The following is a 14,172-nucleotide window of genomic DNA, read 5'->3' on the forward strand; positions in this document are numbered from 1 at the left end:
ATAATTAATCAAACAATGAAACATACAATAAATAACCTACAGTTACAGGCTTTTCGGTTAGTTTTTCACCTGCGGGACAAATGTTTGGCTACTTAAAAGTAAGACATCGTCATTATTCTCGTTAAAGAGGTAAAGAGTAAACGCTGATTAATTTGAGATGTTTGGGTGGCGTAGGCCGACGTGAGAGGTTGGAGCAAGGTGCTCCAACTCAGCCCGGGGCCCCCGGATCGAACAACATGAGCCGACTTGTTTGAGTTTGTTGAGCCGCTTGAACGCACCGTTAGGTAACAGTGTGTCCACCGTCCTCTACTTTTCCTCCTCCCTCCTCCTCAGTTTGATCAATGAACTCAATTACAGCCACGTCCTGAGGTTCCTCTCACCACGGAGCCCCCGTCCTCCCCTCTGATGATGCATCGCTCCGGCCACACCTCACGCGCCCCCCTAAAATACAAACATGCGCTACACAAGAGGGGCACGGCTCTCCGTCCATGTCTGTGTTCCCGTGTTCCCACCCCGACCCCCGCGACTCCCCCCAACAGCTCCGGCGCCCGGCCCACGTCGGATTCCTCTCCGCAAGGGTAGCCTCTAATAGATTCCCCCAACTCCCATGTATTATTAATGCTTACTGCTCTCCAAGGTGGCAGTGACAAATAGGGAGCAGAATTCACTGACTAGCGGAGAATGTACTTTTTAGTCATGCTTGAGCTTCCCCAAGTCCATACTGCTGGCAGTTGGGAGATTTCTCTCTTTCTCTGGTTTCACTCTTCATCTTTCTCCGCTTCCGCCTTTCCATCCGGGCTGCGAGGGATCAGAGGTGTTGACCGCTGCAAGGGCTTTCCTTTCCATCCTCCTCTCTTGACCACAAAGACAAGAGAATGTGTTATTTAAGCCTTTTTGAGGTGTTTTTGAATTTTCCTAACTGTCAAAAACCTTTAAAAAAAAATGTAGTTACTGTTATGTTATGAACCATTTAAACACCGACTGTTATTCAATATGAACATATTCCTGTAATGAGGGATTATTGCTATAAAATGCGTCAACTAATAGATACAAACAATAACAAAACATAACTGGAAGCATACACTGTATTTATATGTATATATATATATATATATATATATATATATATATATATATATATATATATATATATATATATATATAGGTATGAATTCAATTCAAGCTGCTTGGATTTGCTTCCCGTTTTTGGAAGATATCCTCCTCGTCTGCATCTTAACCCACTCTTGTCGTCGACTTTAAACTTCCCTATGCAAGAGAAGAAACTCAGAATAAAGAAGTGTGCACAAACACACGTTATCTCCTCTTGGAGAGAAGAAACTCATCCTTGGCTCCCCCAACATTCAGCTTTGAAGCTCACCAACAGCTCAGATGCTTTCTGCTCAACAAGAAAATGAATACTGATGTATTTTCTCCTAATAATTGTGCATGCAGCGTATTACTGTTTGCTCACAGCGTGGAAGCTTTTTGAAAAGCAGTAAGGGATTTTCTGACTCTCGCCCCCTTATTTTACCTTTTAGCAATAATTATTAATGTGCATCAATGCAGGAAATGGTGTTCATTTTTGGGATAAAAGGCCTGTGGCTTAACTGCATCCCCCCCTGTGTGAAATCAAACCTCCTGAACCTTGAAACAACACCGCCAGTTGTGTTGTTTCCAGCCTCGTGCTGCTCCATGTGGACAGCAGAACAAAACAGACTCCATTTACGAGCTGCACGGTTCAAATCCAGCCTCGAGGGACAGCCGCCGCCGCGCTTAACCCAAATTTGTGTGTCTTTCTGGGTCTTCACCTCTCCCTGATCGCCCTACCTGGATGTGACAGGAGCGGGCGCGTCAACGCGGCGCGGCGCGGCTCACAACGCATCGCTCCCCAAAGCTGTGGGGCGTTTTTCCAGAGGTGAGACAACACACACCTGGAAGTGAACTGAGTCACTCTTTGTGCTTCCAAAAGCATATGTCCTCCTGCCGACGCCGTTATCCGTGACGAGCCTCCCGGTGGCGAGGCCGCCGCGCGAATGGAGCTGCAACTACACACATACGTTGTCTCACCGGGCAAAGTGGGGGCAGAAACCAGGGGTGAAAATGGATATATTTGTAGAAGATAATGTGCTTTTGTACTTTATTTGTGACTTTTGTGAGGAGATGAGTTGAAAGCCAGCTGTGGTATCTCACCACGTCCCAACGTGTCCATCGCCAGGCTCTGCTGTGCCGCGAGAGGCTGGGTGAACGAGTGAATGGTTCTGCAAAAAAAACAGTCCAGGAAGAGAAAATCTTTAGGACTTTCATCCGAGTTCATGCTTTCATGTCAGAGCTTATGAAGTAAAAGATGTGTTTGCTTCGGAGGAAACACATTTCCATATAAAGGCCTTTTTTCCCCGTATTCTTCTGAACGAGGTTGTTGTTTTTTCTTCTTTGGTTTATTATTGGTGGATTATTTCATTAATCTTAGAAAGTGTCGTCTATCTCTTGTGGTCTCCCTGAATCAGCCCATGTTAACCTTTGACCCCTGTTTAAGCCGTCTCTTGTGCCAACTATCTTTTGTGGTTCTGTCTCACGTATGAACCGACAAAACTGTCCACAGTGGAAATCATGGCCGCTCTGACTGAGAGACTAAACAATGATGATGACGAGGAAAAAGTGAGATTGAAGACTGGGTGCCATTGGCCGCCATTGGCGCTGCACCAGCTCTGACTTTTCCCAAGCCGGACTCCAACTCAGGTTTAATGTTTCAGGCCTGTCCCGTCCTCCCGGGCTTTCCTGGGCTCGGGACCAGGGCGGTTAGTGTCTGGGACGGGGGTGGGGGTTCAGCGTCCTGCCCAGGGACACTTCAACCAAAGATACTATACAGAAGATCATGCATTACCGTTTCTACCAATGGTATGAAATGGTATCCACTTCCTGTCTCCTAAGTGGGCGTGGTCGTCTCTCTCCCCACATCGTTGTGGAACATACAACAGTACAACTTTAATATTTGGAAGTGTTGTGAACATACAACACTAGATACAGTACAACTTTAATATTTGCGCCTTATTTTGCCGCTCGTTTTTTTTTTTATCTGCTACCTTAAAGGAGCATGAGGCTCCTTTTAAGAAATGAGACTCTCTAGCGCCACCCTTCACCACGACGGCCGTCGGGGGTACTGCAGCCGACAGTGAAGCTGGCACGGGAGAACGGGGAGAACGTGCATGCAGCGTCATGTGACGTCACATCCACAGGACAGCGCGGGAAATTCCGGACCGAATTGCAGCACATTTTGCAGCACACAGCCTGTTCAAGGCAACAGAGAGATACGGTAGGGGGCTCATTCTTTTTGGTTTGGAACGCTTCATCTGACATTATTACTAGAAAACTTAAAACTAATGTCTGATATCAACCCAGTACAAGATCATCGGATCAGTCTAATATTCTTTTTTTCCCTTCCAAAAAGACTTCAATAATAACAATAACAGTATTATTACGCAAAGAAGCAAGTTTTATTTTAGTTTTAAAGTTTATCCGATGGGAAAACGACTTTGGCAGTTCTGCAGTGACCGACGACTCCAGAGTATTTGTATTGCCAAATCTCGCGAGAATGTGTTGCTCAGACAGAGACAGGTCTCAAACAAAGTTCATTTTCTCCTAATATGTCAGTCTGAAAATTACCATTTTGGTGTCAGAATGTTCAGAAGGTTTGTGGCTTTTGAAAAATGGGTCCCATATTTACTTAGGTTACTATGGGGCGAAGGAATTGGTAATAATCTGTGCTCACGTTCACTTTTCCCATAGGACTCAATAGACTCAGGAGCTGCTGTTAGTCTCATAAAGGGGCGGTGGGGAAACCCACGTGACACAGATACAGGAAACACAACCGGAGTGGGGGGTAAAGTTTATAAAACATCTCTGCTTCAACCAACTGGACCCAGCACTCAACTGACCAAGATTCCCCCCGGCGAGTCCTCGGATGAGAGCGGTAACCATGGCGTTGTCAGGGCTTCGCTTTACATCAGCTTCTTCTCAAATATTCTGTTTGAGCTGGAGAGCAGCATATTAAACACTTGTCCAATGAAAAAGAAGAAAAAAAAGGTAATATGAAGCTGTTATCGTGTGTTTGATGAGGGTTTAGCGCCGGTGCCCCCCCCCTGTGGTCCTCCACCACTCACAGGTGTGTGATAGCAACATCAGCGTTAGAGTGGCGGGTCAAGCCTTTCCTCCGCCGTGTGAAGGATGGGGCGGAGGCTCCGGGGCTCTCACCTCCCGTCCTCCTCCTGCTAACCCCCCCCCCACCACCACTCTCCGTCTCCGTGACGGCAGAACCCGCTCTACAGCTGTTCCCCTGTTGATCAATTAAAAACATGCTTTGGTGAAATAATTAGCTGACATTTGCTCCTACTTAACAGATGTTTCTGAGGATCCTGCTGCAAAAAAGTACAGAGGTGGAAGGACGTGTGTGCGTGCGTGCGTGCGTGCGTGCGTGCGTGCGTGCGTGCGTGCGTGCGTGCGTGTGTGCGCGTGCGTGTGCGTGTGTGTATGTGTGTGTGTGTGTGTGTGTGTGTCATGGTGGAGGAAGGGGAGGAGGGCATTATTCACATTTCCTGCACAAGAAAAGGTTCCTCTGCTTGCTTTTCAAAGTTATGTACATCTTTTAATGCAATTATGAGAGGTGGGTCCCTCGCTGAAATGATTTGAATACTAATTTGAGCGTTGATCATCATAGTTAACCGTCGTTTACATAATTACCCCGTAATTAGCATCGCATTACAGCAATATTATTGGCATTAAGCATTTAATTAGACCAAAATATGGACCGTTGCTTTGTTTGTGTTTTTCCTGGGCTTCCATCGTCGTGGTGGTTGTTGTTGTTTTGCTGCACATAAAATCCAACGCTCCCGTGCTTCGATTGGGGTTTTCTAAACAAGTGTTTTCACTTGGCTACTTTTGGCTGCCTTTAAAGGCTCCTGGAGCTGCAGTATTGATTTGTATGCTACTTAAAACAAAAAAAGAAAAGAAAACAGAGGAAGGAAACAGAAGCGTTGTAAGCGTTTGACAGACGGAGAGCGCCGGCCGGCCGGCGCGTCCGCCTCGTAATCAGCAGCAGAAATGCCCTGGCATCCCTTCTTCTTCTGCATGTTTGCATCTTTATATTTATTTATTTATTTATTTTGTGCATGGTGGTCAATCTACACACCCATGACCGAAAAGGAGACCTGCCCCTTATTCAATACCAGAACAAAAAGAAAAGTCAATGTAACCAATATTTACAAAAATATACACTTAAATAGAACCAACCACATATATCAATAGTACTGTTTAAATCCCAGCCTATTCATGATCATATAACTTTTTTATCTTTATACATTTTTTTGAACCTAAGTAAATTTGTGCATTCCTTTAAATCATTCTGTAGAGAGTTCCACAGTTTTACTCCCACAACCGATGTGCACATCTGCTTGAGAGTGGTCCTTGCATGCTGATGTTTGAAATTATATTTCCTTCTATGTTCTATAACTTCTGGATTTGAAAAAACAAACAACTGCTGTAGATTACTTGGTAATACTTTTCTTTTTGCCCTATGCATAACTAATAATGTCTGTAACTCAGCTGGAAGTTGAGGAGGATGTAGTGAGGGTGGGGGGGCTCACGAACCGTAGACGGCTTGTCAGGATTAGGGCTGTAAAATCTGGGCCTGATGAGGTGACTAGCTCTCCCTCTCAGCTCCAGTGCGTTACAGATTTGCCCACCTCTCTGGAACTTCCTCCCCTCACGCCGGCGCCGCGGCGGCCGGCGTGCTTGGCTGCAGCTCCCTCCTTTAAAGTTCATCCGTGGCCCCCCAACTTTTTGTTTCGGGCTTAAATTGGCTGATTTCATTACCATTCAGGTGAAGCTTTTAGGAGGGAGGATAGTAGCGGGGGTGAGGTCCATTTTTTTTTTTTTTTGAATTTCTCCTCTTTAAGAGAGAGAGGGGGGGGGAGAAAAAGAGAGATGGAGCAGCGGAGGGAGGTGAAGCAGGTGCAGGAGGTTTAACCGTTGCCAGCCGAGCCGCCCGGCCAGCTCTGGCAGCTAATCCCCGGGGTGTTTAATGAACTTTTTCTCTTAAACCGTCTCTGCTAATACGCCAGGGCTGTGCTCTTGCACGTTGCCGGAGCTCCCAAAGCCATGAAGACGGCGATAACTTCCTCTTTTTTTTACTTTCTTTTACCTGTAATTGAGGTTTTAAGGGTCGGTCCTCCGTTTGGAAAGAAAACCATTTAAATGTGCAGCTTTCTTCAAACTGGGGCTTCAGTTTTTAAGCCTCGGCCGTCTAGTTTTGGTTGGTTGTTTATCATCGAGGGGTGGATTGCTAAACTGTGGATTTGTGTTTTGTGGTTTTTGTCGTCACTTTTTTTTGCTTGCACGTGCACGCAAAAAAACGAAATGGGTAAATAAACAAGTAAAATGCAGGACGGTCTCGTGAGCGAAGGGTTGGCTGTCGGAACAGTTTGCAGCTCTGGTGAATTAAAGCTTCCCCGCTCTCAAATTACCTTTCTGTCGGTCGTATCGGAGGTTTTGCTGAAACGTTAAGTGAACAGACAGGCAGGAAAGAGGGCAAACAAAAAAAACACACAAACAACAAAAACTTGAAATGTCCCTCGGCTATTTCTTTAGCTCCAGACAGAGAGAAACAAAATGAACTCCCAAGTTCAGGTTGAGGCTCAGCTTTGCCCCGGGGTTGTTCCAGTGTGTGTGTGTGTGTGTCTGATTCCCCGCCCCCCTCTTCTCTCACCTCACACACATGCGTTCACCCACCCTGCAGTAAATGAAGTGACAGGACAATTTGCATGGCTGCCCTGGACAGAGATGCATGCATGCACGCACACACGCATGTATGCACGCAGCGCCTCATCGTAATGAGCGCAAAATCAGGGCTCCTTACTTTACCTTCCACGTGTTCTCCGTCTGACACCATGAATATGTAGCTGTGGGAGTTTTAAGCTCAGCAATATTCAGGAGTGAGGGGGGGTGGCGAGTGTTTATGCCCGTTTGTAGTCATGTGTCACGTCGGGTTTGGATCTGCGCGGTAAAGCCTCGGGGTCAGGTGTTAGGTTCAACACTTGTTCTGAAATCAGGGTGACCTGTACCGCCTCGGGGCGCCCACACCAAACACAACAAAGTGACAGAGGCAGGGTGCCAACACGGGCAGAGCAAGGCATTAGTCGAGACGGGGTTACGGGTTTGATCCCAAGTTACTGCCCACAGAAGAAGAGCGTAAGATAGAAACTAAACTAAAATTAAAGCTGCAAGCAGCGATGAACGGGCCCTCGCACCCTTGTGTACGTTCAGGCTGCAGTGGAAGCTTGGCCTGGACATTTAGCGGATGACACCACCCACGACTCTCTATATCAAACCATTCAAAAGTTATGGCAGAAAGTAGGAACTATCAGATATCGACCAATCAGAAGAAGGGTGGGCGCGCTTTTTGGCATCTAGTGTCGCCACGGTAACACTTTTGAAAGAGAAAAGTAATGCGCGTAGTCGCAGGATGGAGACGCACATTTTTATGTATAACACACCTGGGTGCACGTTACGGTTCGGGCCGTATTAACTGCCGAAGGAATGGCATAAATTGCGCCAAAATTACACGATTAAATCAAAATGGCCGACTTCCTGTTGGGTTTCGGCCATGTCGCCAAGAGACTTTTCTTTAAGTTGTGACATGATACAGGTGTGTAGCGATTTTCGTGCATGTACGTCAAACCGTTTTCTAGTGGGCGCTGTTGAGCCATTTTACCACGCCCATTAATGAAAACCATTAAATATCAAATTTATCGCCAGGCCTGGCTTGGTGCAAAATTTGGTGACTTTTGGGGCACGTTTTGGGGGAAAAAAGGCCGTCCTTTCGTCGGAAAAATTAAAAAGAAAGAAAAATTCCTACAGATACAATAGGGCCTTCGCACTGTCAGTGCTTGGGCCCTAATGATCTTACTTTGGTAATTTTGTGCGTTTGATATCAAGACTTTCAGCAGTATTCAACCGGTGGGTTGTCATGGAAACTGAAGCCTTTCCTGGGTGTCATCAGTCACATAACGGGGTTCCCCCTGGATCCCGTCTAAGGCTACTCTGATTTATCAGCCGGACTTTATTACTACCGACCCGGGCGTGGGTGTAGGTGCCAGACGGGTCCAGATCCAGTTGTCATAGGAACGTGACTGGGTCTGGACCCACAGTGACCGGTGACGGCACTGAGCGCTGGTGGCGCTGCAGCGTTTGGGCTGGGATCCGGGCTGAGGCCGAACCGCTGGTACACGTCAGCGTGACTACGCCCTGGGGCTCTCGCTCAAACTTTACCTAGGAGGAGGTTCCATGTGGTGGCGGGATCTGAGTTCCTGGATCGTCCTGGATCGTCCTGGATCGTCCTGGATCGTCCTGGAGCAGACCTGGATCGTCCTGGAGCAGACCTGGATCGTCCTGGATCGTCCTGGATCGTCCTGGATCAGACCTGGATCAGACCTGGATCAGACCTGGATCGTCCTGGATCATCCTGGAGCAGACCTGGATCAGACCTGGATCATCCTGGAGCAGACCTGGAGCAGACCTGGATCGTCCTGGAGCAGACCTGGATCGTCCTGGATCATCCTGGAGCAGACCTGGATCGTCCTGGAGCAGACCAGGATCGTCCTGGATCAATCCTCGATCGGTCTTGGGGCAGTCCTGGATCGTCCTGGTGCAGTCCTGGATCAGTTCTGCAGCGGTCCTGGATCAGTTCTGCAGCGGTCCTGGATCAGTTCTGCAGCGGTCCTGGATCACTCCTTGATCGGTCTTGGGGCAGTCCTTGATCAGTTCTGCAGCGGTCCTGGATCGGTACCGAGGACGAGATCTCATCCAGTGTTCAGTATAAGATGCTTTAATTCAAATGACAAAACATTTTCGAGTTACAAATGAAAGAAAACAGCCAAAGACTTAGTGTTGTGGTGGAAACATATGGGCTTTCCTTCCCTTGGGTGGAGAGACATCTGAACGTGCAGCATAACTTCCTGTCAGGGTCTCAGATCTGGTGACGGATGGTTGTGACCGTGTGACGGGATCCACGGAAACGCAGGAGCCGCCCGAGGAGAAACGCGCCAGTTCCTCCCCGGCCGTCCAGCCGCGGCAGATCAATAGACTCGGCATGGCGAGTCCGGGCGACTCTCCGCTCTCCGCCACGCCAGGGCCGGGGAAATAAGTCAAGGGGTTGGGGGCGCGCCAGTCCATCATGGCGTGTCACGGCGATGAAATGAGTTGTCTCCAGCCACCAGATCGATGGCTGACACGCGAGCGTGGAGCTGCTGAGAGGGGCCGGCGCTGGGCGGCGGGGGCGGGGGGGGTTAGGAGTCGGGGAGCGGGCTTCCCAAAGTTATTACCTCCACTTGGCTGTCAGAAATCACTGCGTGATGCATTACATGTGTTCCCCGTTGTGTGGTGTGTGTAAGGGGCGCACAAACGGGGGCGGGGGGGTGAAAAATGCAGTTTCCGCTCCATTCGTCTCTCATATACCAGCCGGCTCCGGCGGACGGGCGGGAGTGTCCCAGCGCACTTTTGTTTTGTAAATAGACATCACTCAGAGAGACGCCTCCTTCACCCCAGAAAGGTTTCCACGGCGCCGCGCGGCCACGCCGCCGCACGAGCCGCGCGTCACTTCCATTCACGGCCGACATGATGAAGCTCCTGCAGGAGGAGCGGCGGCATCATCGCCCCCATTAGCTCCGCCGCTGGATGTCACTTTGACGGAACACCTCGCCGTCTTTATTTACGTTTGTATCGTTTATTTTTAATGATGCGCCCCAACAACAACAAGAGGGGCCGGCGCCGCGTCCTGGCCGATCGGCGGGGCTTTGAAAGCCCCAGAATCACATCCTCACAGTCGCACACTTGAGCGCTCGGAAACAAAGAGAGGAGGAGAGCGCGGCGGCTGCCGGAGACATCTGAATAAAAATCCACCTCTTCATCACGGCGTGCACGCGGTGATGAATGCCGGCTAAATAAGGCCAGGCCACGCCCTCCCGGTTCAATTGATGCCGATTGATCGTGACATGCTAATTTTTCAAGGGTAATTTCCAAAATGTGCCTCACACATAACGTCTGGACTTATTAATACAAACGACGGGGCTTCATCCCCCCGTCCTCCTCTTTGGGTGCACGACGTCGTGCGTCTGCTCCTGGCAATAATAAATCACGCTCTGACAAGTGCCGCACTCTTAACCTTGATGGACTGAGAATCAGCGACCCCCTTCAAATAAAGCCTGATTACGCGATTGGCATCGATCATTGCTCTTGTCTTCTTCAATAAGGACGCGCTCACTCCTCCGCCGTGACCTCGCCGTCCGAGCGGGACGTGAACGTAAGCGGGACTTGAGCTTGGAGAGGGCTGAGTTGAGATCTCACGTCCTGCAGGTCGGTGGAGATCTTCCTCATGCAGACGTGCTGAAGCCACCGATCAGGACTAGTGCTGTTTCTGTCAGCCTGTTTCAGTTTTAGTTTTAGTCTAGTCTTTGGGTCCAGCTATCATTTTAGTTTTTATTAGTTTTAGTCACGTTCATTCTCCTTTTAGTCGTGTCAAGTTTCAGTCGACTAAAAGTCCAAGCATTTTAGTCTAGTTTTAGTCAGAATTGTCCAGCACCATTTTAGTCTAGTTTTAGTCAAAGATTGTATTTAGCCAAAACCATTTTACAATTCAAACAAGGTTATTGTGGCAGAGTGGAGGAGCTGCAGCCACTCAGGCTGACGGGGCACAGGTGTGGCCCGTCAACCTCATCACCCTGCCAGCCTTATAAAGAGGACTGAGGAGTCAGACTGGAGCGGAAGCTGCTGGAGCTGGAAGCACGTGTGTCCTGTGTGTTGGTGAAACTGCTGTAATAAAAGGGTCTGCACGAAACTCCGTGTCTCTCCATCCTGTCGGTCGGGCCCCGTGGCAGCGAGACTTGCTACACTGGCACCCAACGTGGGGCCCGATGGGAGGAGAGGCATGGAGCGGGCCCTGGACGCGCTCGCCCAGGCCATTGCGGACCTGGCCGCCCTGCGCCGGGACCAGGGCGGGCATCAGCTCGCTGTGTTGGCGGCGCTGATGCCCGCGGATCGACCCACCCCTGCACCCCGCTTGAGGTTCACTGCAGCAGCGCGGGAGGGGCTGGCGGCGCCGCAGCTGAGAGGCCGGGAGGCAGAAGCTGCGGGCCGCCAAGCGACGGCTCCCGAGACGGCGGGGCCGACGGAGCGACCCATCCCGGCTCCACGCCTGAGGTTTGCCGTGGCAGCGCTGGCGGCGCTGCAGCCGACCGGCCGTGAGGCAGTCGCTGCAGGTCGCCAGGCGACGGCTCCTGGGATGGAGTCGGAGGCGGAGTCGGAGGCGGAGTCGGATGCGATGGCGGAGTCGGCTGCAGAGGTGGAGGCGGACCAGCAGGGCAGCGTGACGGAGGAGGCGGTCCTGGACACGCCAGCTCCAGACCAGGGCTGCGCCGTGGAGGAGGCGGTCCTGGAGGCGGACCAGCGGCCCACGCGGGTCCGCGTCACGGAGGAGGGGGTGGTCCTGGATGCACCGTCTGACCCGAGGCCACCATGGGCCCGGTACCGAGAGCGGCGTTATCGGCGGTCGGCCCGTCGCCGAGGACGGCCGCCCGACCGTTCCCGCTGGTCGGCCCGACGCCGAGGGCGACCTCCCGACGGTGCTCGGCGGCCGTCTGAACCAGGAAGGCCCGGGGCGCAGACGGCGGTTCCGGGCTTCCTCTCCCGCTCCCGCTACTCCCGCGGGGGGGAGTAGGCTCGGCCGGACGGACCCCGGCGCGAGTTTGGCGTTGGGGGTGTGTGGCAGAGTGGAGGAGCTGCAGCCACTCAGGCTGACGGGGCACAGGTGTGGCCCGTCAACCTCATCACCCTGCCAGCCTTATAAAGAGGACTGAGGAGTCAGACTGGAGCGGAAGCTGCTGGAGCTGGAAGCACGTGTGTCCTGTGTGTTGGTGAAACTGCTGTAATAAAAGGGTCTGCACGAAACTCCGTGTCTCTCCATCCTGTCGGTCGGGCCCCGTGGCAGCGAGACTTGCTACAGTTATCTTATTATTATATTATTGTTACCTTATAGACTCAAGAATACATTCATTCCCTATACAGAAGACTCAACATATTTATTTTCCGCATTTTTCCCCGTCTTTTTCTTTTCCGACGACACATTGGGTTTTCTTTTCCACGTCTATGTAGAAAGTGTTTCCAAAGATGGATCTTCTTCTTCTCCCCCCCAGAGCAGATCCCCGTGTTTCTCTATGTAACTTTGTTTTTAATGGACGTGAACCTAGAGCTCTGTGTTAACGGCATCAGCCTCTAACTCTGCAGCTGATTCTGGATCTGATTCCTGCTGCAGCGACTGGGATTGAGGACTAACGTCACCCAGCAGAACTAAACCAGAGAAACTACTGAAAACATGGACATTAAACCAGAGAAACTACTGAAAACATGGACATTAAACCAGAGAAACTACTGAAAACATGGACATTAAACCAGAGAAACTACTGAAAACATGGACATTAAACCAGAGAAACTACTGAAAACATGGACATTAAACCAGAGAAACTACTGAAAACATGGACATTAAACCAGAGAAACTACTGAAAACATGGACATTAAACCAGAGAAACTACTGAAAACATGGACATTATACCAGAGAAACTACTGAAAACATGGACATTAAACCAGAGAAACTACTGAAAACATGGACATTAAACCAGAGAAACTACTGAAAACATGGACATTAAACCAGAGAAACTACTGAAAACATGGACATTAAACCAGAAACTACTGAAAACATGGACATTAAACCAGAGAAACTACTGAAAACATGGACATTAAACCAGAGAAACTACTGAAAACATGGACATTAAACCAGAGAAACTACTGAAAACATGGACATTAAACCAGAGAAACTACTGAAAACATGGACATTAAACCAGAGAAACTACTGAAAACATGGACATTAAACCAGAGAAACTACTGAAAACATGGACATTAAACCAGAGAAACTACTGAAAACATGGACATTAAACCAGAGAAACTACTGAAAACATGGACATTAAACCAGAGAAACTACTGAAAACATGGACATTAAACCAGAGAAACTACTGAAAACATGGACATTATACCAGAGAAACTACTGAAAACATGGACATTAAACCAGAGAAACTACTGAAAACATGGACATTAAACCAGAGAAACTACTGAAAACATGGACATTAAACCAGAGAAACTACTGAAAACATGGACATTAAACCAGAAAAACTACTGAAAACATGGACATTAAACCAGAGAAACTACTGAAAACATGGACATTAAGGATCTTTGGTAGAACATTTGGTCTCGTTTTGGAGTTTTTATTTTGTAATCTACATTTTAGTCTCGTTTTTATTCGTCAACGATATTGCATTATATATTTAATTATCGGTATTGTCACATGACCAGCATTTTCGTTGCGTCTCGTCTCATTTTCCTCAGGTGATAAAGGTTCATTGATGACGATATTTAGTCATAATTTTCCTTGACGAAAGCAACTTTAGTGTTAACCTGAAGAACTGCTTTGATAAAGTTCTGCACCTATAGTAATTTTTCATCGGACTGGGCCGAGCAGTAAAGAGCTGATTGATGGGAGTTCACCACTTCAAGTTGACATTTTGAGGCCTCGATGAAATGATTTGTGACCTGCGCATAAATACCTGACGGTTTCCCAGCATGAAAAGGTTGCACAGTCCGGGTTCTGGTCACGATGCCGGGACGCCGAGGTTTGTGGGTAAATAACGAGTCAAAATGTTGATGCTTTTTAATAGAAAACACATGTTTGAAATGTGTCAGAAGCGATTTATGTGTGATGTGAGAGAACAAAACCAGCGTGGGTTTTATTTTTATTTCCTCTACACATCCACCCTCCATCTCCCCGACACACACACACACTTCCTTCCACGGAGGGCGTCAGGGGGACCCACGGGTGCCACCTCAGGTCCGGCAGGCCGACCTGTCTGTCAGTGTTACTCACGGGGGGCGGTTTGAATTCGCTGTGACAGGTGCCAATCCGCAGCGTCTGACGATAACGGTGTCACCCGGAGCCGCCTTTACGGACTGAAACATTTGAAGTAGTCCAGGAATAACAATGGTGCTGAGATGTGTCTCTTACACCTTCACTATTTGATTTAT

The sequence above is a fragment of the Cololabis saira genome, chromosome 24 (genome assembly GCF_033807715.1).
Source record: "Cololabis saira isolate AMF1-May2022 chromosome 24, fColSai1.1, whole genome shotgun sequence".
Lineage (NCBI taxonomy): Eukaryota > Metazoa > Chordata > Actinopteri > Beloniformes > Belonidae > Cololabis > Cololabis saira.